The sequence below is a fragment of the Dryobates pubescens genome, chromosome 3 (genome assembly GCF_014839835.1).
Source record: "Dryobates pubescens isolate bDryPub1 chromosome 3, bDryPub1.pri, whole genome shotgun sequence".
Taxonomy (NCBI): Eukaryota; Metazoa; Chordata; class Aves; order Piciformes; family Picidae; genus Dryobates; species Dryobates pubescens.
In genome coordinates this window covers 16,917,245-16,936,047 of record NC_071614.1, presented here as the reverse complement: position 1 = coordinate 16,936,047, position 18,803 = coordinate 16,917,245, and positions in this window count along the sequence as shown.

Sequence of the window (18,803 nt, the reverse complement as noted above, 5' to 3'; positions counted from 1 at the left end):
CCAACAACACCCAAAGAGGAAGAAACCCAACAAACCCAGCAAAACCCCCAACAAATAAACTCAACAAACCCCCAACAAGTAAAACCAGGCAAACCTCAATAAACCAGCAAAACCTCAACAAAACCCAGCAAAACCCCAACAGCTAAAATCAACAAACCCCCAACAAATAAAATCAACAAACCCCCAAATAATCATCAAAACCTCAACAACACCCAGCAAAACCCCAACAAATAAACCAAACAAAATCCCAACAAACCAGCAAAATCCCCCAACAAATAAAATCAACAACCCCCAACAAAAAAACCAACAAATCCCCAACAAATGAAACCAACAAACCCCCAAGAAACCCTCAACAAATCCCCAACAAATGAAACCAACAAACCCCCAAGAAACCCCCAACAAATAAACCCAACAACCCCTCAACACCCCTAACAAATAAACCCAACAAACCCCCCAATACATAAACCCAACCAGCCCCCAACAAACCAGCAACCCCCCAACAAAACCCAGCAACCCCCCAACAAATAAAATCAACAACCCCCAACAAATAAACCCAACAACCCCCCACAAAGAAACCCAACAAACCCCCAACTAATAAATCCAACAAACCCCCAACTAATAAAATCAACAAACCAGCAAACTCCCAACAAATAAACTCAACAACCCCCCAATAAACCCAACAACCCCCCAACAAATAAACCCAACAACCCCCCAACAAATAACCTCCCAAAACCCCTAACAAATAAACCCAACAAAGAAACCCAGCAAACTCCCAACAAATAACCTCCCCAAAACCCTAACAAATAAACCCAACAACCCCCCACAAAGAAACACAACAAACCCCCAACAAAGAGACCCAACAGCCCCCCAACAAATAACCTCCCAAAATCCCTAACAAATAAACCCAACAAAACCCCTAACAAATAAACCCAACAAAGAAACCCAACAAACTCCCAACTAATAAACCCAACAAAACCTCAACAAATCAAACCAACAAACCAGCAACCCCCCAATAAAACCCAGCAAAACCCCAACACACAAATCCAGTAACCCACCCCCCAAAAACAAACCCAGCAAAAACTCAACATACAAACCCAGCAAAGCACATCCAACCCAAATTAGCAAACCCCCCAACAAATAAAGCCAACAAAACCCCATCACACAAAATCAGCAAACCCCCTCGTCCCCCCCCAAAAAAACCCCAATAACCAGCAAACCCCCAACAAACACACAGCCTACCCTGTCAAGAGAAGTTGCCAACATCTGGGCTCCTCAGTTTAGGAAAGATGTTGAGTTGCTCGAAGGTGTCCAGAGAAGGGCAACAAAGCTGGGGAGGGGTCTGGAGCACAGCCCTGGGAGAAGAGGCTGAGGGAGCTGGGGTTGCTTAGCCTGGAGAAGAGGAGGCTCAGGGGAGACCTCATTGCTGTCTACAACTCCCTGAAGGGAGGTTGTAGCCAGGTTGTAGCCAGGTGGGGGTTGGTCTCTTCTCCCAGACAACCAGCACCAGAACAAGAGGATGCAGTCTCAAGCTGTGCCAGGGGAGGTTTAGGCTGGATGTTAGGAAGAAGTTCTTCCCAGAAAGAGAGATTGGCCATTGGAATGTGCTGCCCAAGGAGGTGCTGGAGGTGTTTAAGAGGGGACTGGATGAGGCACTTGGTGCCATGGTTTAGTTGATGAGATGGTGTTGGGTGATAGGTTGGACTTGATCTCAAAGCTCTTTTCCAACCTAGTCAATTCAACTCAGTTCAACTTCAATTCAATTCAATTCAATTCAATTCAATTCAATTCAATTCAATTCAATTCAGATGAAGACATTCTTCCTGCTACAGAAGTACAGCTGCAGCTGGAAAGACATGGAAACACAGTTCCAATAAATACATGGAAGGGCTGAGAACCACTATTTGTTCTCTGCTTAGTGTTTGGCACCGTAACATCTCCCTCTCTGGAGCACCAAGAGATAATGTTTGGACTCAGTGATCTTCAAGGTACTTTCTGACTGAAAGGATTCTGTGACTACCTCCAAGAGCAGACACATCCCTCTGCTTGGTGGGCAGAACTCAAGCCGGTGCCTCTGCAAGCTGCTCATGGGCCTGCCCTACACTTATCTGTATGAGCTCATGGGAAAAAGGGCTGTACCATTTCTGGGTTCACATATTCCCACATTGCATTGGGTTGGAAGGGACCCTCAAAGTCCATCTTGTCCAACCCCCTTGCAGTCAGCAGGGACACCTCCAACTAGATCAGGCTGCCCAGGGACACCTCAAGTCCAAATGATGCTGCGAAGAAGCCCTGAGGTGAGGGAGGCCCCATCCTTGGAGGTTTTTAAGGCCAGGCTGGATGTGGCTCTGGGCAACCTGATCTAGTGTGAGGTGTCCCTGCCCATGGAACTAGATGATCCTTGAGGTCCCTTCCAACTCTGACAATTCTATGATTCTATGATTCTCATTCAGCTCAGTGAAGACTCTCCCACTAACTGCCTCCATGTGAGAGGATCTGCTAGCTGCTCATGGAACTATAACATGGCAAGCACCCAGTTTAAAAAAAAAGGTCCTTTCTTTCCAACCTGGATGGTAAATATTTCTTTCCAAGCCTCTTAAGCATTTCCTTCCACCTGTGAGTGCTGCTGCCTTTCAGGAATGGATGCCATGGGCATGTCTCTGTTTCTGAAAGGAGATGTGGGTCACTGTGTCCTCCAGCATCAGCAAATACCAACAGGATAAATGTTGTTTATTCTGATTTACACTTTTGAGCATGTATGCTGCAGGAGAGCTGGTTGTCTTCTCCAACATGGTGCTGGATGGTGGGAAATAACTGAATGATTAAAAAAAAAAGAAACAACAGAGAGAAAAAAAAAATAATCCTTGAGGAAGGGCTGTGCTTTATTATTGCACTGTCCCAAGAGAGCCACAGCCCTTCACAGGTCACCTCAGTCTGAACCCAAACCAAACACAGCCACAGTAAATTACCCCAACAGGTACCAAATGTCTTCATCCTGCCAGCAAAGCAAGGAGCAGCAAATAGAACAGTGACCAGTTAACTGGGGAAGCCAGTCACTAACTGGGGAAGAGATTCACTTACTGGGGAAACCATTCACTAACTGGGAAAACCATTCACTAGCTGGGGAAACCATTCACTCACTGGGGAAACCATTCACTCACTGTGGAAGCCACTCACTAACTGGGGAAGCCATTCACTAACTGGGGAAGTGATTAACTATCTGGCAAAACCATTCACTATCTGGGGAAGTGATTCACTTACTGGGGAAACCATTCACTAACTGGGGAAGAGATTAACTAACTGGGAAAACTATTCACTAACTGGGGAAGTGATTAACTAACTGGGGAAGCCATTCACTAACTGGGGAAGCCATTCACTAACTGGGAAAACCATTCACTCACTGGGGAAGCCACTCACTAACTGGGGAAGTGATTCACTTACTGGGAAAACCATTCACTAACTGGGGAAGAGATTAACTAACTGGGAAAACTATTCACTAACTGGGAAAACCATTCACTATCTGGGGAAGTGATTAACTAACTGGGAAAACTATTCACTCACTGGGGAAGTGATTAACTAACTGGGAAAACCATTCACTAACTGGGGAAACCATTCACTTACTGGGGAAGCCATTCACTAACTGGGGAAGCCATTTACCAACTAAGCCACTCACTAACTGGGTGAGCCACTTACTAACTGGGTAAGACACACTGCGCCCTCCTAAGCATCCAAAGGGCATTTTGAGTTCATATCCCTGTGAGCAGGACCAAAGATTCTGGGAATATTTCAGCAGATGCCTATGTCTCATGGTATAGAGAGTGACATCACTGGGGCTGATGTCAAATAGAGCTGCCTCCCAGGAGGTGCTGGGTGAGGACCCCCCCAAATTGGACCAGTGAATGATGTGCAAAAAAGCCAAACAACTGAACTAGGAACATACTTCCAAAGCTTCCCCAGCAAAGCAGATGAACATCTCCCCACCACAGAATGCCTGAGGTTGGAAGGGACCTCAGAGGTCATCTAAAAGAGTCAGAGAATCATAGAATAAACCAGAAGAGACCTCCAAGATCATCCAGTCCAAACTATCAGCCAGCCCTATCCAAAAAACTAGCCCATGGCACTAAGTGCCTTATTCAGTCTTTTCTTGAAGGTGTCCAGTGATGGTGACTCCACCACCTCCCTGGGCAGCACATTCCAATGGTCAATCTCTCTTTCTGGGAAGAATTTATTCCTCACATCCAGCCTGAACCTCCCCTGGCACAACTTGAGACTCTGTCTCCTCATTCTGGTGCTGCTTGCCTGGGAGAACAGACCCACCCCCACCTGGCTACAACCTCCCTTCAGAGAGTTGGAGAGAGCAATGAGGTCTCCCCTGAGCCTCCTCTTCTCCAGGCTAAGCAACCCCAGCTCCCTCAGCCTCTCCTCACAGGGCTGTGCTCCAGACCCCTCACCAGTTTTGTCACCCTTCTCTGGACACATTCCAGTACCTCAACATCTCTCTTGACCTGAGGAGCCCAGAACTGGACACAGTACTCCAAGTGTGTCCTGACCAGTGCTGAGTACAGGGGAAGAATAACCTCCCTTGTCTTGCCCTCTGCCCATGTGTGGTGGCAAGGCACAGCTCAGGGTAAACAAACAGCTTTGAGCTTCTGAAGGAGCCTGAGGTTGTGTTTGGTACCTCAGTAGTGGAGAAGGGACACAGACCAGTTCCATGAGTAATTCAGGTCACAGACCTTGCGATGCCTCCACGTTTGTGTCACCAATACATCACCAGTTTGGGCAGATGTCTAAAGGAAGATGTTCTTATTCTAGATCTCAGTGGTGTCCCAGGCGGCTCCTTTAAATTAAGAGCACTGCCAGTATCTAAATTTCTTCCTCTTTTTTTCATTTAATTGTCTTTATTACCCTGCCAGAGCAGCATGCTGCATGAGCCACATCAAACAAAGGATCAGGTTGCTGGAAAGCAAAAGAGGGCAGCAAAGGATAAATGTGAGCATCTCCACCACTGCCAGGTTGACAGAGCAGGAGCAGGAAAGCTGTGACCAGCTGGCTTGGTGCTTAAAGGAGGTGCCATGGATGGGGCACTACACCTGGGCACCAACCCACCTGTGAGATGGGACCCAGCACATCTCCTCATTGTGTGACTTTTAGTGAGGGGAAACAGGGGGAAGCTGAAGGTGCCTGGGACCACCGTAAGGAGAGCACAGAATTGGCATCTGTGTGTGGAATAACCCCAAACACATGATGGGTGCTGTCCAGTGGTCACCACAGCATCACCTACCACTCCTGTGTTGTTGAGTGGGATGAGCCAGGGTGCTAAAGCTCCAAAATGAAGAGAAGGGGAAGCAGGCAAGAACCAAACGTCACTACAAACATTCACAGATTCAGAGACTGTATTGAGTGAGCGAGGGACCCTCAAAAGTCATCCTGTCCAGCCCCCCTGCAGTCAGCAGAGACACCTCCAACTACATCAGGCTGCCCAGGGCCACATCAAAGTCGATTTTTTTCATATCTCCAGGTATCACAACAGTGTCTCTTCTTGTGATGCACAGCATCCCTCCCCTGGCTGAGTGCCCACAACACCTACTGAGTCTTGTAGGTTACAGCATGGATAAAGATATTTGGAGCAGTTTGTTATTGGACATCTCCTTCTCTGGAGAGACTCAAGATGTGCCTGGATGTGTTCCTATATGATCTGGTGATCTGTGATCACCTGAGCCTGCTCTGGCAGGGGGGTTGGACTGGATGATATTTTGAGGTCCCTTCCTGAAGGGAGGCTGTAGCCAGGTGGGGATCGGTCTCTTCTCCTGGGCAACCAGCACCAGAACAAGAGGACACAGTCTCAAGCTGTGCCAGGGGAGGTTTAGGCTGGATGTTAGGAAAAAGTTCTTCATAGAAAGACAGATTGGCCATTGGAATGTGCTGCCCAGGGAGGTGGTGGAGTCACCATCTCTGGAGGTGTTTAGGAAGAGCCTGGATGAGGCACTTGGTGCCATGGTTTAGTTGATGAGATGGTGTTGGGTGATGTTGGACTTGATGATCTCAAAGGTATTTTCCAACCTGTTTAATTCTATTCTATTCTATTCTATTCTATTCTATTCTATTCTATTCTATTCTATTCTATTCTATTCTATTCTCTGCAATTCCATTCTATTCTATTCTCTGCAATTCCATTCTATTCTATTCTCTGCAATTCCATTCTATTCTATTCCAGCCCCTACCATTCTGTGATTTTTGCTTTTCATGGCAGATACAGGTCCCAAAGTGTATCCGAGTCTCCTCAGCCTCTCCTGTCTCTCGTGCTGCTCAAACAGGAGACAGCAATGACAGGGCAGTGATCTGTATTAATGCCTACTTAATGAGAAAACATCTCCTGTCAAGGCAGTTCACATCCTATTGTGAAAATCAATTCCACAGGATCGCTGGAAGACTTTTGTTCAGGCTTGACTGGGGTTTGCCGTTCTGCATTCATGCCTCATTTCCTGATAAAAGTCACCATAGCAGAGACAATTTTCAGGAGCTTGTGCATTGCTTGAGCCAATAAACATGACTGGCATGAGCAGAATGGGCAAGTGAAATGCAAATCAAAGAGGGATGGGTGGGAAAGAGCATTGTTCTGTCTGCTGGAGAGATGGCAGAGCTGAGACTTAAAGAATTGGGGCTGTGCAGCCTGGAGAAGAGAAGGCTCCAGGGAGACCTTAGTGCTACAGTTCAGTGTGTGAAGGGGAGCTACAGGAAGGCTGCTTAGACAGGGCTGGATGAGGGGCAATGGTTTGAATCCAGAGCAGAAGAGATTTAGGTTGGACATCAGGAGGAAGTTCTGTACAATGAGGGTGGGGAAATACTGGAACAGGTTGCCCAGGGATGTGGTTGAGGCCCTGCCCCTGAAGACCTTCAGAATCAGCCTTGATGTGTCCCTGGGCAGCCTGATGCAGTGTGAGGTGTCCCTGCTGCCTGCAGGGGGATTGGACAAGATGACCTTTGAGGGCCCCTTCCAACTCACACATCACAGAATTGTCAGGGTTGGAAGGGACCTCAAAGATCATCCACTTCCAACCCTCCTGCCATGGGCAGGGACCTCACACTGCAGCAGGTTGCTCACAGCCACATCCAGCCTGGCTGCAAAAACCTCCAGGCATGAGGATTCCACCACTTCCCTGGGCAACCTGTGCCAATCTCTCACCACCCTCATGGGGAACAACTTCTTCCTAACATCCAATCTCAATCTCCCCATTTCTAGTTATGTTCCATTTCCCCCCAGTCCTATCACTCCCTGACACCCTCAAAAGTCCCTCCTCAGCTTTCTTGGAGCCCCCTTCAGATACTGGAAGGCCACAATTAGGTCTCCTGTGAGCCTTCTCTTCTCCAGACTGAACAACCTCAACTCCCTCAGTCTGTCCTCGTAGGAGAGGAGCTCCAGCCCTCAGCTCATCCTTGTGGGCCTTCTCTGGACACCTTCCAGCACCTCCAGGTCCTTCCTGTAATAGAGGCTCCAGAACTGGACACAGTGCTCCAGGTGGGGTCTCACCAGAGCGGAGCAGAGGCTGAGAATCACCTCCCTCGACTTTGCCTATCTTGGGTTTTTTTTCCTCCCCTCCTCCTCCTCTCACTTTTAAGCTGTTTTCATGAGTCAAATGCAGATGTAATTCCTTAAAATCAAATTCCAGTGTGCAAGATCAACAGGGAAATGACACAGAACTATGTTAAATGTTCCTCTACCCCACGGAGCTGGGCGGATTAGGAGCGAGCTAGCGAAAATAGAACGACACCAAAAACACTCCTGCAAACAGCTCCCAGGAGGAGCAGAGCAGGATAAGAAAGGCTAAGGAAAATAAAACCAGGCATTCCTCACACGGATTTCAACACTGGGGGCTAAGCTGAGCCGAGTTCTCCCTTCCACTCTCGGCCCTGTGCTGAGCGGGGAACTATTATCGATTAATCTTCAACGAGGAAGGAAAATGCAAACAAGAAATGTGCTGTGCTGGGGGCTGATCCAAGCTCTGGTGGGATGGAAACTGAGTTTCTCATCTAATCTCACAGGCTGCAGGCGTTCTTAGCGATTCATAGCTTGATAGAATGGTTTGGGGTGGAAGGGACCTTCAAGATCATCTAGTTCCAAGCCCCCTGCCATGGCCAGGGACACCTTCCACTAACCCCGGTCGCTCAAGGCCTCATCCAAGCTGGTCTTGAGTATCTCCAGGGAGAAGACATCCATGACCTCCCTGGATAACCTGTTCCAGTGTCTCACCACCCACACTGTAAGGAATTTCTTTCTAATCTGCAGTCTAAATCTGCCCTCCTCAAGCTCCAATCCATTCCCTCTCCTATCACTTCAAGCCCTTGTAAGAAGTCCCTTCCTTTTTGCCCTTCAGGTTTGTGGGAAGCAATGTGTCAAGCAATGTGTCAGGAGTGGATGTGGCTGTGAGCAACCTGCTGTAGTATGAGGTGTCCCCTGGCCATGGCAGGGGGGTTGGGACTGGCTGATCCTTGAGGTCCCTTCCAACCTTAACAATTCTATGATTCTATCTCCTTCAACATTAAATAATTCTTCAGAGGACCTCAAACTATTTGGTAGCCTTGTGAGAGCACCAGCTGCTTCACAGGATGTTAGGGGTTGAAAGGAATCATCTAGTCCACCCCCCCCCTGCCAGAGCAGGACCAGAGAATCCAGCACAGGTTACACAGGAACACATCCAGATGGGGATGGAAAGGCTCCAGAGACGGAGACTCCACAACCTCTCTGGGCAGCCTGTTCCAGTACTCTGGGAGCCTCACAGTGAAGAAGTTCCTCCTCATGCTGAGGTGGAACCTCCTGTGCCGTAGTTTCTATCCATTGCCCCTTGTCCTATCACAGGGTGCAAGTGAGCAGAGCCTGTCCCCTCCCTCTTGTCTCCCAGCCCTCAGATATTGATAAACATTGATTAAATCCCCTCTCAGTCTTCCCTTCTCCAGACTAACCAGCCCCAGGGCTCTCAGCCTCTCCTTTTCAGGCAGTGCTCCCTTCCTTCAATCATCCTGCTAGCCCACCACTGGACTCTCTCAAGTAGATCCCTGTCCCTCTTGCACTGAGGAGCCCTAAACTGGATGCCTCAAGCCCCATAATGGCAAAAGAAACATGCCTTCAGACCCAGCACAGCCCCTGTGTTTCCAGATGCTTTTGGAAAGTCAACACAACCACTTCCCAGCTTGCTGGGAGGTGACCTTCAAGGTAATTTTGGTAACAAATTGGGATTTTCATAGCTTTGCCAGCTCTGAGCCGAGCCCTTGCTACATTTCTCCACCACATCTCATCTCCTGCAGCTCCAGGGACAGCAACCTCTCTTCTCACTGACTCCTCCTTCTCACCCTCCCCAAAGATGCTGGTGTCTGCCAAAGTGGCCAGAAAAAGAAAAAGCCTGAAGCTTTCCAGTGAGCAGACCTGTAATGAACATGATTCATAACAAAAACACCAGAGGAAAGGAGTCCATTTGCTTATTTCTCCCCCACGGTACTGGCAGGTTTTGTAACATTCTGCACTTTTGGGCTCAGGTCCAGATTAACCATGTTTAAGTGTAGGAAAATACAGATTCATCTCGAGATGGGTAGAGGAGCAAGCCAGGCCCCCACGTGGGGAGAAGCTGTGCCATGGGCTCTGATGATCTTAAAGGCCTTTTCTGGCCGAATCTATGATTCGGTGAGATTTGATCGCTGACTTGTGCCATAGGATCCCTTGCCCAGGCTGCTGGGTGCTTGAGTGCCCTCAGGAAAGGGCTTTGGGCTACAGCTGCCTCCATCCCACAGTAAAAGCCTTAAAGAGATGCCTTGGCTAGGGTTAAATGCTTTGAGTTGAATTCTCATCTCTGGGAGCATTACCTGCACCAGCATCTTGCAGGGAAAAAGCTTCTAAAGGGATTGACTCACACTGGGGTGAGGAGTCTGGCATTTAACCTGGAGGAGCTTGGGTGTTGCAAACAGGGCAGAAAGCCCTGAGGAAACAAGCTGACCCCTTTGAATAGCCTCTAGTAAAGCAGAAATAATATGAAGGTGTTTGCTTTGTCCTCCTTACAGGCTGTAAAAGCTGCTTGAGCAGAAAGGCAGCAGCCAGGCGCTTCTGCCGCAGTCTAGCTCTAGCGCTGTCAGCCCCAGGAGCTCAGAAATCACAAGCTAGCTCCAAAGAAAATAAAAGGCAGGCTCAGAAACCAGGCAAATAATAATAAGAAAAAGACTAAATCCTGGCCTCTTTTCATTTTCCTTCCCATTTTTCGACTCGGGGTCGTTTCGAGCTTCCCTCTTGCAGCCACGAAGCCTGGTGGCTTTAATTTGTTAAAAACACCAATTATGTGGCATAACATGGCTTAAACCCCAGGGCTTTAAACAAAAATACACCTAACCTCGTGAAGGAACTTGCTAAAGTAGCAAGATGGTGGATTGCAGCTTTCCTGAGCGTGCTCAGGCACCTGGATGATGGTGTGGGTTGTTTTTGCAGGGTTAATGCAATGATTTGCCCTGCTTTGGTGAAGCCCACTCCCCTGAAATCATAGAATCATGGCCTCATCAACCAGGTTGTTTAGAGACCTCCAAGATCATCCAGTCCAACCTGTCATCCAGTCCTATCCAATCAACCAGACCATGGCACTAAGTGCCTCATCCAGGCTCTTCTTGAAGATCTCCAGGGAGAGGGACTCCACCACCTCCCTGGGCAGCACATTCCAGTGGCCAATCTCTCTTTCTGGGAAGAACTTCTTCCTAACATACAGCCTGAACATTCCCTGGCACAACTTGAGACTATGTCCCCTACTTCTGTTGCTGGTTGCCTGGGAGAAGAGACCAACCCTCACCTGGCTACAACCTCCCTTCAGGCCGTTGCAGCAATGAGGTCTCCCCTGAGCCTCCTCCTCTCCAGGCCAACTATTAGTATTCATGGGGCTTTTGTGGGAGAGGACAGGTGTCCCCACAGGATGTCCTCACGTCCCTGTTGCATGGTGGGGCCTTCTGGATGATGGAGTCATAGAATGGTTTTGTCCAACCATCAATCCAATACCACCATGGCCATTAAACTGTGTCCCCAAGTGCCATGGCCACACAGTTCTTGAACACCTCCAGGGATGGTGACTCCACCACCTCCCTGGGCAGCCTAACCCAGTCCCTGAGTACTCTTGCAGGAAAGAAATGTTTCCTAATCTCCAACCTAACCCTCCCCATGGCCATTTCCTTTTGTCCGATCAGCTGATACTAGGGAGAAGAGACCAATCCCCATCTCTCTCCCACCTCCTTTAAAGGAGCAATGAGGTCTGTCCTCAGCCTCCTTTCCTCCAGACTGTACAATCGCACTTCCCTCAGCCACTACTCACCACTCTTCTTCAGACCCTTCTCCAGCTTCTTTGCCCTTCTCTGGACACCTTCCAGCACCTCAATGTCTTTCTTGCAGTGAGGGGTCCAAACCTGAACCGGTACTCAAGGTGTGGTCTCACTGATGCTGAGTACAGGGGCATGAAAACTGAGACCCAGTAACCATGGGGTGAGCTCTTACCTCCCAGCTTGCTCTGGGACAAGCTGTTTGAGTCCCTCCAGGGCTTTGGTTTCTACATTTGCAGAACCACTGTGGAAATGTGAACCCTTGAAGCATGTGTGATGGCACATCAGGTGCTCCTCGGTCACTGTGGCATGAAGGAATGTGAGAAAGAGTTACTGCCTTGCAAGTGTCTTTTGTTTTGGCACAGCTCTTTGGCACCACATCCTTCATCTGTGTCTGGACCCAGCAAAGTGCTGGGAGGGCGAGGTGCTGCTGGTGGGCTCTGCTGGGGCACTGCCATGTTGGCTGCTGACACACGCTGAGGAAGGAGGTGCTCTCCTCCACCTCCACTGTTGCACTTGGCTCTGAGGCTTCACCTCTCCTCTGAGCAACACCTGCTCCCCAGGACCATGCAAAGACCTTGGCATGTGCCTTCCCAGCAGTGTTTGGGAGGAGATACTCACCCAGACACAGAGCTGCTGTGCCCGTGAAACCCTTCTGTATCCTTTGGCACTTGTATCCCACACCTGCACTCTCGGTGGCAGTTTTCCACCCAGGTTTCATCCGTTGGCCTGTGTTGTGTCTTTCCATCTCAGGCTTAATGCTGTTAGAAGAGCCTGAATGACTTGGAGGGGCAGCAGAATTGCAAATGATGACAGAACTTTGGGGAGCAAAGATGCAGGGATGTAAAAGATCCATTGGTTGTTCACCTCGTGTCCCTTGGTGCCTGTGCTACCCGAGATGTTGTGCTGGGAGGTTTCCAGAGCAGTGATGCTACCAGAGCTCTTCACTCTGCTGTGGAGCTCAGGAGGCAGGATATAAACCACCTTGCATGCCTCTGAGATACCCAGATCCTCAGGGGAAACACAAATTGCATCATTCTACAAGAGCGTTTCTCACCATCCTCCTCACCTCTGCCCCAGGTGTCTTTTCCAGGCCCGGATTCAGGAGCAGTTTACCTTTAGCTCATAATAGTCCATGCCTTTTTTTATCATCCCACCAAGCTGTAAAAAGTCCAAAGTGGAGATTCAGGAGTTTCCTCCTCCTCTGCTTAACACCAAGTCCAATGTATGGTGGTTCACTTACAAGCTTATGTGCTCAAAGATTAATTCTTAGCTTTTGCTAAGAAGGGGATGTGGCTGTAGCCCCTGAGTTGGAAGACACCTCATGCACTGAGAGTCAGGTGTTCCAGTGGCTGGAGCTGGGCCAGGCTTTGCTGCACTGCTACAGCACAGCCCCTCACCTCCATACAGATTCAGAATGATAACACCATCTTGCTGTTTTGGGTTTTTTTGGGGGAGGATACTGGGACAGGAGCATCCCAGCCAAAGCTGACACCTTGTGAGCATCAATGCTTTCCCCATCACTGCAATGTGTACAGCTCCATCCATGCCATCACCTGGAGTTAACTCCCTGCCTTATGGAAGCTCTTGAAAAGCCTCACCTAAGGTGAACACACAGCTTTGCTCTACTCAAACCTGGCTGTGTTTAGCTTGTGCTAATTCAGCATCTCTTTGCTCTGCCTCCTATCAGCTCTTCCCACTGAAAGCAGTGTGGCTGCACTACGTACCCCAGGAGCACAAGGGAAAGGAGTGTTGTGATGGGACAGAACATCATTAAATAGCCTGGAACAGGCTCCTCAAACAGGTTGTGGAGTCTTTCTCTGGAGACTTTCAAGCCCTGTCTGGATGTGTTCCTGTGAGACCTGCTGGGGGGTGGTGGTTATTGGAAATCCACCCCCCAGCATTACATTTGCCAGACCAGCTCAGCTGGAAGCACCTGCACTAGATTCTGTGGTCCTGCTCTGGCAGGGGAGTTGGGCTTTATGATCTCCAGAGGTCCCTTCCAACCCCTAACATCCTGTGATCCTGTAATTTGGAGTCCCTGGATTCTGGGGGGGGGGAAGGCAAATCAGAGAGATGCTGTGTGACAGCCAGCACACAGAGACTTTCCCCTGCATTAAACCTAAGCTGGGAACAGATCCTAGTGACACTGTGGAATTCAGGGCATAAACTCCTGAGCTTTCTTTTAAACTCCCATTTATTTGGGTTTTTGGTTTGGTTTAATTTTAATGCTAACATTTTGCCCTCACTCAGCCCTCCTCCTGCTTCCAAGTCTGTGCATCTGTGCTCGAATCCTTCTAACCCCGGGCAGCAGAGCAGTTTGCCAAGCAAGAAGATCTGTCTTAAATCTAGAGAAACCACATGATACCCTTCCAACAACTTCCAGATCAAAGGCTGGATTTATCCCTGGCCTCTTGGATATTGAGCAGGTACTGTGCTGCGTGATGAACACAGGAGGAGATGAAGAACATCCTCCTTTTACAAGAGGAAGGACAAAATCTGGCCAGTAAGCTAATGCTTCATTCAGCTCTGGTGGAGATTTGTGGCAGAAGTGGACGTGTTGGAGACCACAGTCAGTGGTTGCTGGCTAGATAATGTGTTTGAGATGGAGTAGAGAAACAGACACCAAGCTGAGCAGTGCACTTGACAAGTCTGAGGCATGAAATCCATCCAGAGGGGCCTGGACAAGCTTTAGAAGGAGGCCTGTGTGTAACTCATTAGGTTCAAGTCTCCTTCTCTGGAGGCTTTCAAGACCTATCTGGATGTGTTCCTGTGTGAGCTGCAGGTGATCCTGCTTTGGCAGGGGGGTTGGGCTTGATCTTCAGAGGTCCCTTCTAGAAGATGAAACCAGGCTCTTCTCAGTGATGTCTACAACTACCTGAAGGGAGCCAGGAGGGGGGTGGTCTCTTCTCCCAAGCAACCAGCACCAGAACAAGAGGACACAGTCTCAAGCTGTGCCAGGGGAGGTTTAGGCTGGAGGTGAGGAGAAAGTTCTTCACGGAGAGAGTTGTTAGCCATTGGAATGTGCTGCCTGGGGAGGTGGTGGAGTCCCCATCCCTGGAGGTATTCAAGAAGGGATTGGATGTGGCACTTGGTTGCCATGGTTTAATAGTCATGAGGTCTTGGGTGGCAGGTTGGACTTTGAGGTCTTTTCCAACCTTATTGATTCTATGTCCAATGACAGGACAAGGGGAAATGGGTGGAAATTGAGGCATAGGAAGTTCCATGTAAGCATGAGGAAAACAATTTTCACTGTGAGGGTCACAGAGACCAGGAACAGGCTGCCAAGGGGGTTGTGGAGTCTCCCTCTCTGGAGATATTCAAGACCTGTCTGGATGTGTTCCTGTGTGATCTGCTCCTGTGTGATCTGCTCTAGGTGACCCTGCTCTGACAGGGGGGTTGGACTGGATGAGCTTTCAAGGTCCCTCCCAGCCCCTAACATTCTGTGATTTCATGAGGTTCCTCTCTATCTAACTCTCCAGCCTGTCCAGGTCAAGATCCAACAATCCCAGAAGAAAATCCAATAGTGTATTAGGTGAGCTTTAAAATCAAACAAAGGCTGTTAACAGAGTGAAGCCTCTCGTCCAGAGCTGCTGCACTTGGCCAGCCAAGAGAATCATAGGATATTTTGGGTTGGAAAAGACCTCTAAGATCATCCATTGTCCAACCACGGACCAACACCACCAGGGCCACTAAACCACACCCTGAAGTGCCAAGGACATGGAAGCAGTAGCCCTGAACACACAGTTGAGGATGTGCCAAGATTTTACCTGAAATAAGGCAGTGGCTTTGCCCTCGGTGAGCAGCTGGTGGGGTCTAAAGCATGCTGCCTACTGCGAGGGATGTTTGATGGGGAAGAATCTCAGCAACACTGAGCCTGGAGTTATTCCAGCTGTCAGCAACTGGAAATGTTATGGAAAACATAAAATCTGCCTGCTCAGTGTTGTAAGAGGCTGGAGGAGCTTTATGTGCATTGTAGAGGAGTTACAAGGGAGGTGGATCTAGGGAGGGAGAGGAGCTGCTTCAAAGAGCTGCTCTGGGTCAACCTGTCAGAGCTGATGAGCGAACACAACGTGAGCCCGGCTGCTGGAGCAGGCAGGAAAAGCAGGGCCTTTTGCTCCAGAAGAAAAGGAGGGCTTTTGCCTGGGGGCAATGTGGAATATAAGCATGCAACTGTTCTGCATTAGCTGCAGCATTCTTCTTTTTACCACCCAATTTTCCCTTCTTCTTCTTTTTAATTTTAATTTTGGGTGTTGTTTTTTTTTCCCTATATTCCCCAGCAAGCAGTGGAGGTTCTCTGGCAGCACGTCGGGGGCATCCGAACTGGAAATCATTAAACTGCAGAGTTCAGGCAGAGTGGGGGTCCTCCTGTGAGTGGAAGGAAAGATTGCCACAGCTTCCTGAGTCTATGATTTAATGATGTGTTCTGCATTTTCTTAATTTTCCACGTTTTAAAGGCCTCTGTTCTCGATTTGCTGGAGGAGGGCTGGTCCAGGAGGCACGGCAGACAGAGTCGCTGGCAATGTGAAATCCGGAGTGCCCACAAATGGGGCTTGGGGAGAGAGGAGGCACTTTGGAGCTGGGCCATTTTGCCTTCCCCCCCCCCTTTCTCTCCTAAATGCATAAATTTGGTGAACAGCAAAGCAGGAGCATTAAACAAATCCCAGAACTTACAGGCAGACCTCGCTAAGGGTAAGGGGTGGGGGGAACCAAATGCGATGCTGTGTCTCCTCCCACAGGTCACTCACGAAGGTGGATGTCTCTGTCACAGGAGACTAGAGCTGGGGAGAGGTTTGGAGCACAGCCCTGTGAGGAGAGGCTGAGGGAGCTGGGGTTGCTTAGCCTGGAGAAGAAGAGGCTCAGGAGAGACCTTCTTGCTTTCTCCAACTCCCTGAAGGGAGGTTGTAGCCAGGTGGGGGATGGTCTCTTCTCCCAGGCACCCAGCACCAGAACAAGAGGACAGTCTCAAGCTGTGCCAGGGGTGGTTTAGGCTGGATGTTAGGAAGAAATTCTTCCCAGCAAGAGAGATTGCACTGCCCATGGAGGTGGTGGAGTCCCCATCCCCATCCCTGGAGGTGTTTAGGAAGAGACTTGATGGGGTGCTTGGTGCCACTGTTTAGTTGATTAGATGGTGTTGGGTGATGGGGAGGTTGGACTTTATTATCTCAGAGGTCTTTTCCAACCTGGTTAATTCTATTCTATTATAAAAGAAATCATAGAATGGTTTGGAAGGGGCCTTAAAGATCATCTAGTTCCACCCCCCCTGCCATGGTCAAGGACACCTTCCAGTAGCTCAGGTTGCTCAAGGCCTCATCCAACCTGGCCTTGAACACCTCCATGGAGGGGACATCCCCAGCTTCACTGTGCTACCGGTTACAGGGTCTCACCACCTTTATTGTATATCCCAATATCACGATGGATACTGGGAGATCAATTCAATATCAAGGGTTGGGACTGATCCTAATTGAGAGGATTACGGTTGGAGAGCTGACCAAGAAGCAGCTCAGAGCCAGTAATTTGGGGCTCCCCATCATCTCTGACACTGGACATTTTAGTGCAGATGCTCTGCACATGAGGTATCTCCAGGCTTGTAAGCAGGCACACCTTGAACACACAACATTAACCCCCAAGATTTACTCTCCCAAAGAAATACTGATTCATGCTGCACATTACAGATCTTGGGCTAGAGCTCTTGTCTGGAGTACCCCTGGTAAGGTACAGACCTGGGGATGTGTGGCTGGAAAGCTGCAACATGGAGAGGGACCTGGAGATATTAGTGGATAGTAAACTGAATATGAGTCAGCAGTGCGCCCAGGTGGCCAAGAAAGTCAATGGCTTCCTGGCTTGGATTAGAAACAGTGGCCAGCAGGAACAGGGAGGTGATCATCCCCCTGTGCTCAGCACTGGTGAGGCTATAGAGAGAACAGAATACAGAATTAACCAGGTTGGAAAACACTCTCGAGATCATCAAGTCCAACCTATCACCCAACACCATCTAATCAACCAACCCATGGCACCAAGTGCCCCATCCAGTCTCCCCCTCAACACCTCCAGTGATGGTGACTCCACCACCTACTTGGGCAGCACATTCCAATGGCCAATCTCTCTTTCTATGAAGAATTACCTTTAGTGCTGTGTTCAGTTCTGGGCCCATCACTACAAGAAGGACATTGAGGTGCTGGAGCATGTCCAGAGAAGGCCCCTGAGGCTGGTGAAGGGTGAAGAATCATAGAATCAATAAGGTTGGAAAAGACCTCATGACAACTAAACCACGGCACCAAGTGCCACGTCCAATCCCATCTGAGGGAGCTGGGGGTGTTTAGTCTGCAGAAGAAGAGGCTGAGGGGAGACTTCATTGCTCTCTACAGCTCCCTGAAGAGAGGTTGGAGCAAGGAGGGGGCAGCCTCTTCTCCTTGGTGACAAGCAACAGGACCAGAGGGAATGGTTCCAAGCTCTCCTCATAGGGCTATGAGGAGAGACTGAGGGAGCTGGGGCTGCTTAGCCTGGAGAGAAGGAGACTCAGGGGTGACCTTATTGCTCTCTAAAACTACCTGAAGGGACGTTGTAGCCAGGTGGGGGTTGGTCTCTTCTCCCAGGCAACCAGCACCAGAACAAGAGGACACAGTCTCAAGCTGTGCCAAGGGAGGTTTAGGCAGGATGTTAGGAAGAAGTTCTTCATAGAAAGAGAGATTGGCCATTGGAATGTGCTGCTCAGGGAGGTGGTGGAGTCACCATCACTGGAGGTGTTCAGGAGAAGACTTGATAAGGTGCTTGGTGCCATGGTTTAGTTGATTAGGTGGTGTAGGGTGATAGGTTGGACACAATGATCTTGAAGGTCTCTTCCAACCTGGTTTATTCTATTCTGTGCCAGGGTAGGTTCAGGCTGGGTATTAGGAAATATTTTTTCACTGAAAGGGTTCTCAAACATTGGAAGGGTCTGCCCAGGGCAGTGCTGGAGTCAACATCCCTGGAGGTGTTTAGGCAGCGTGTGGACCTGGCCCTTAAGGCCATGGTTTAGCATTGACCCTTTGGTGCTGGGTCGAGGATTGGACCGGCTGACCTTCGAGGTCCCTTCCAACCAGCTATATTCTATGACTCTGATTTCTAAGTGAGCTGAAAGCTTGGGGGTTGGCTTGGATTTTGTTGGAGTGGTTTTTGTTGGGTTTTTTTTTTATTTCATTTTAAACAAACAGTTGAAAAATATGGAGAGAAAAGTGGGGGTGGGGAGGGGGAAGTCCCCAGCAAGCTCTCGTTTGAATACCCTATATATATATATATAACCCAGGAATGAGCTGTGCGGCCTGCATGTCTGTTATGTATAACTTAAATTTATACCCATGGCAGAATGAAATCATCACTTAAAATAGAGTCAAATGTCCATTTTTCAGATTTAATTAAGACATCGTTTTGATGGAGGCTGAGCTAACATAAACAAGCCCAGAAAGGCAAGATGAGGAATGAGCTGCACGGTA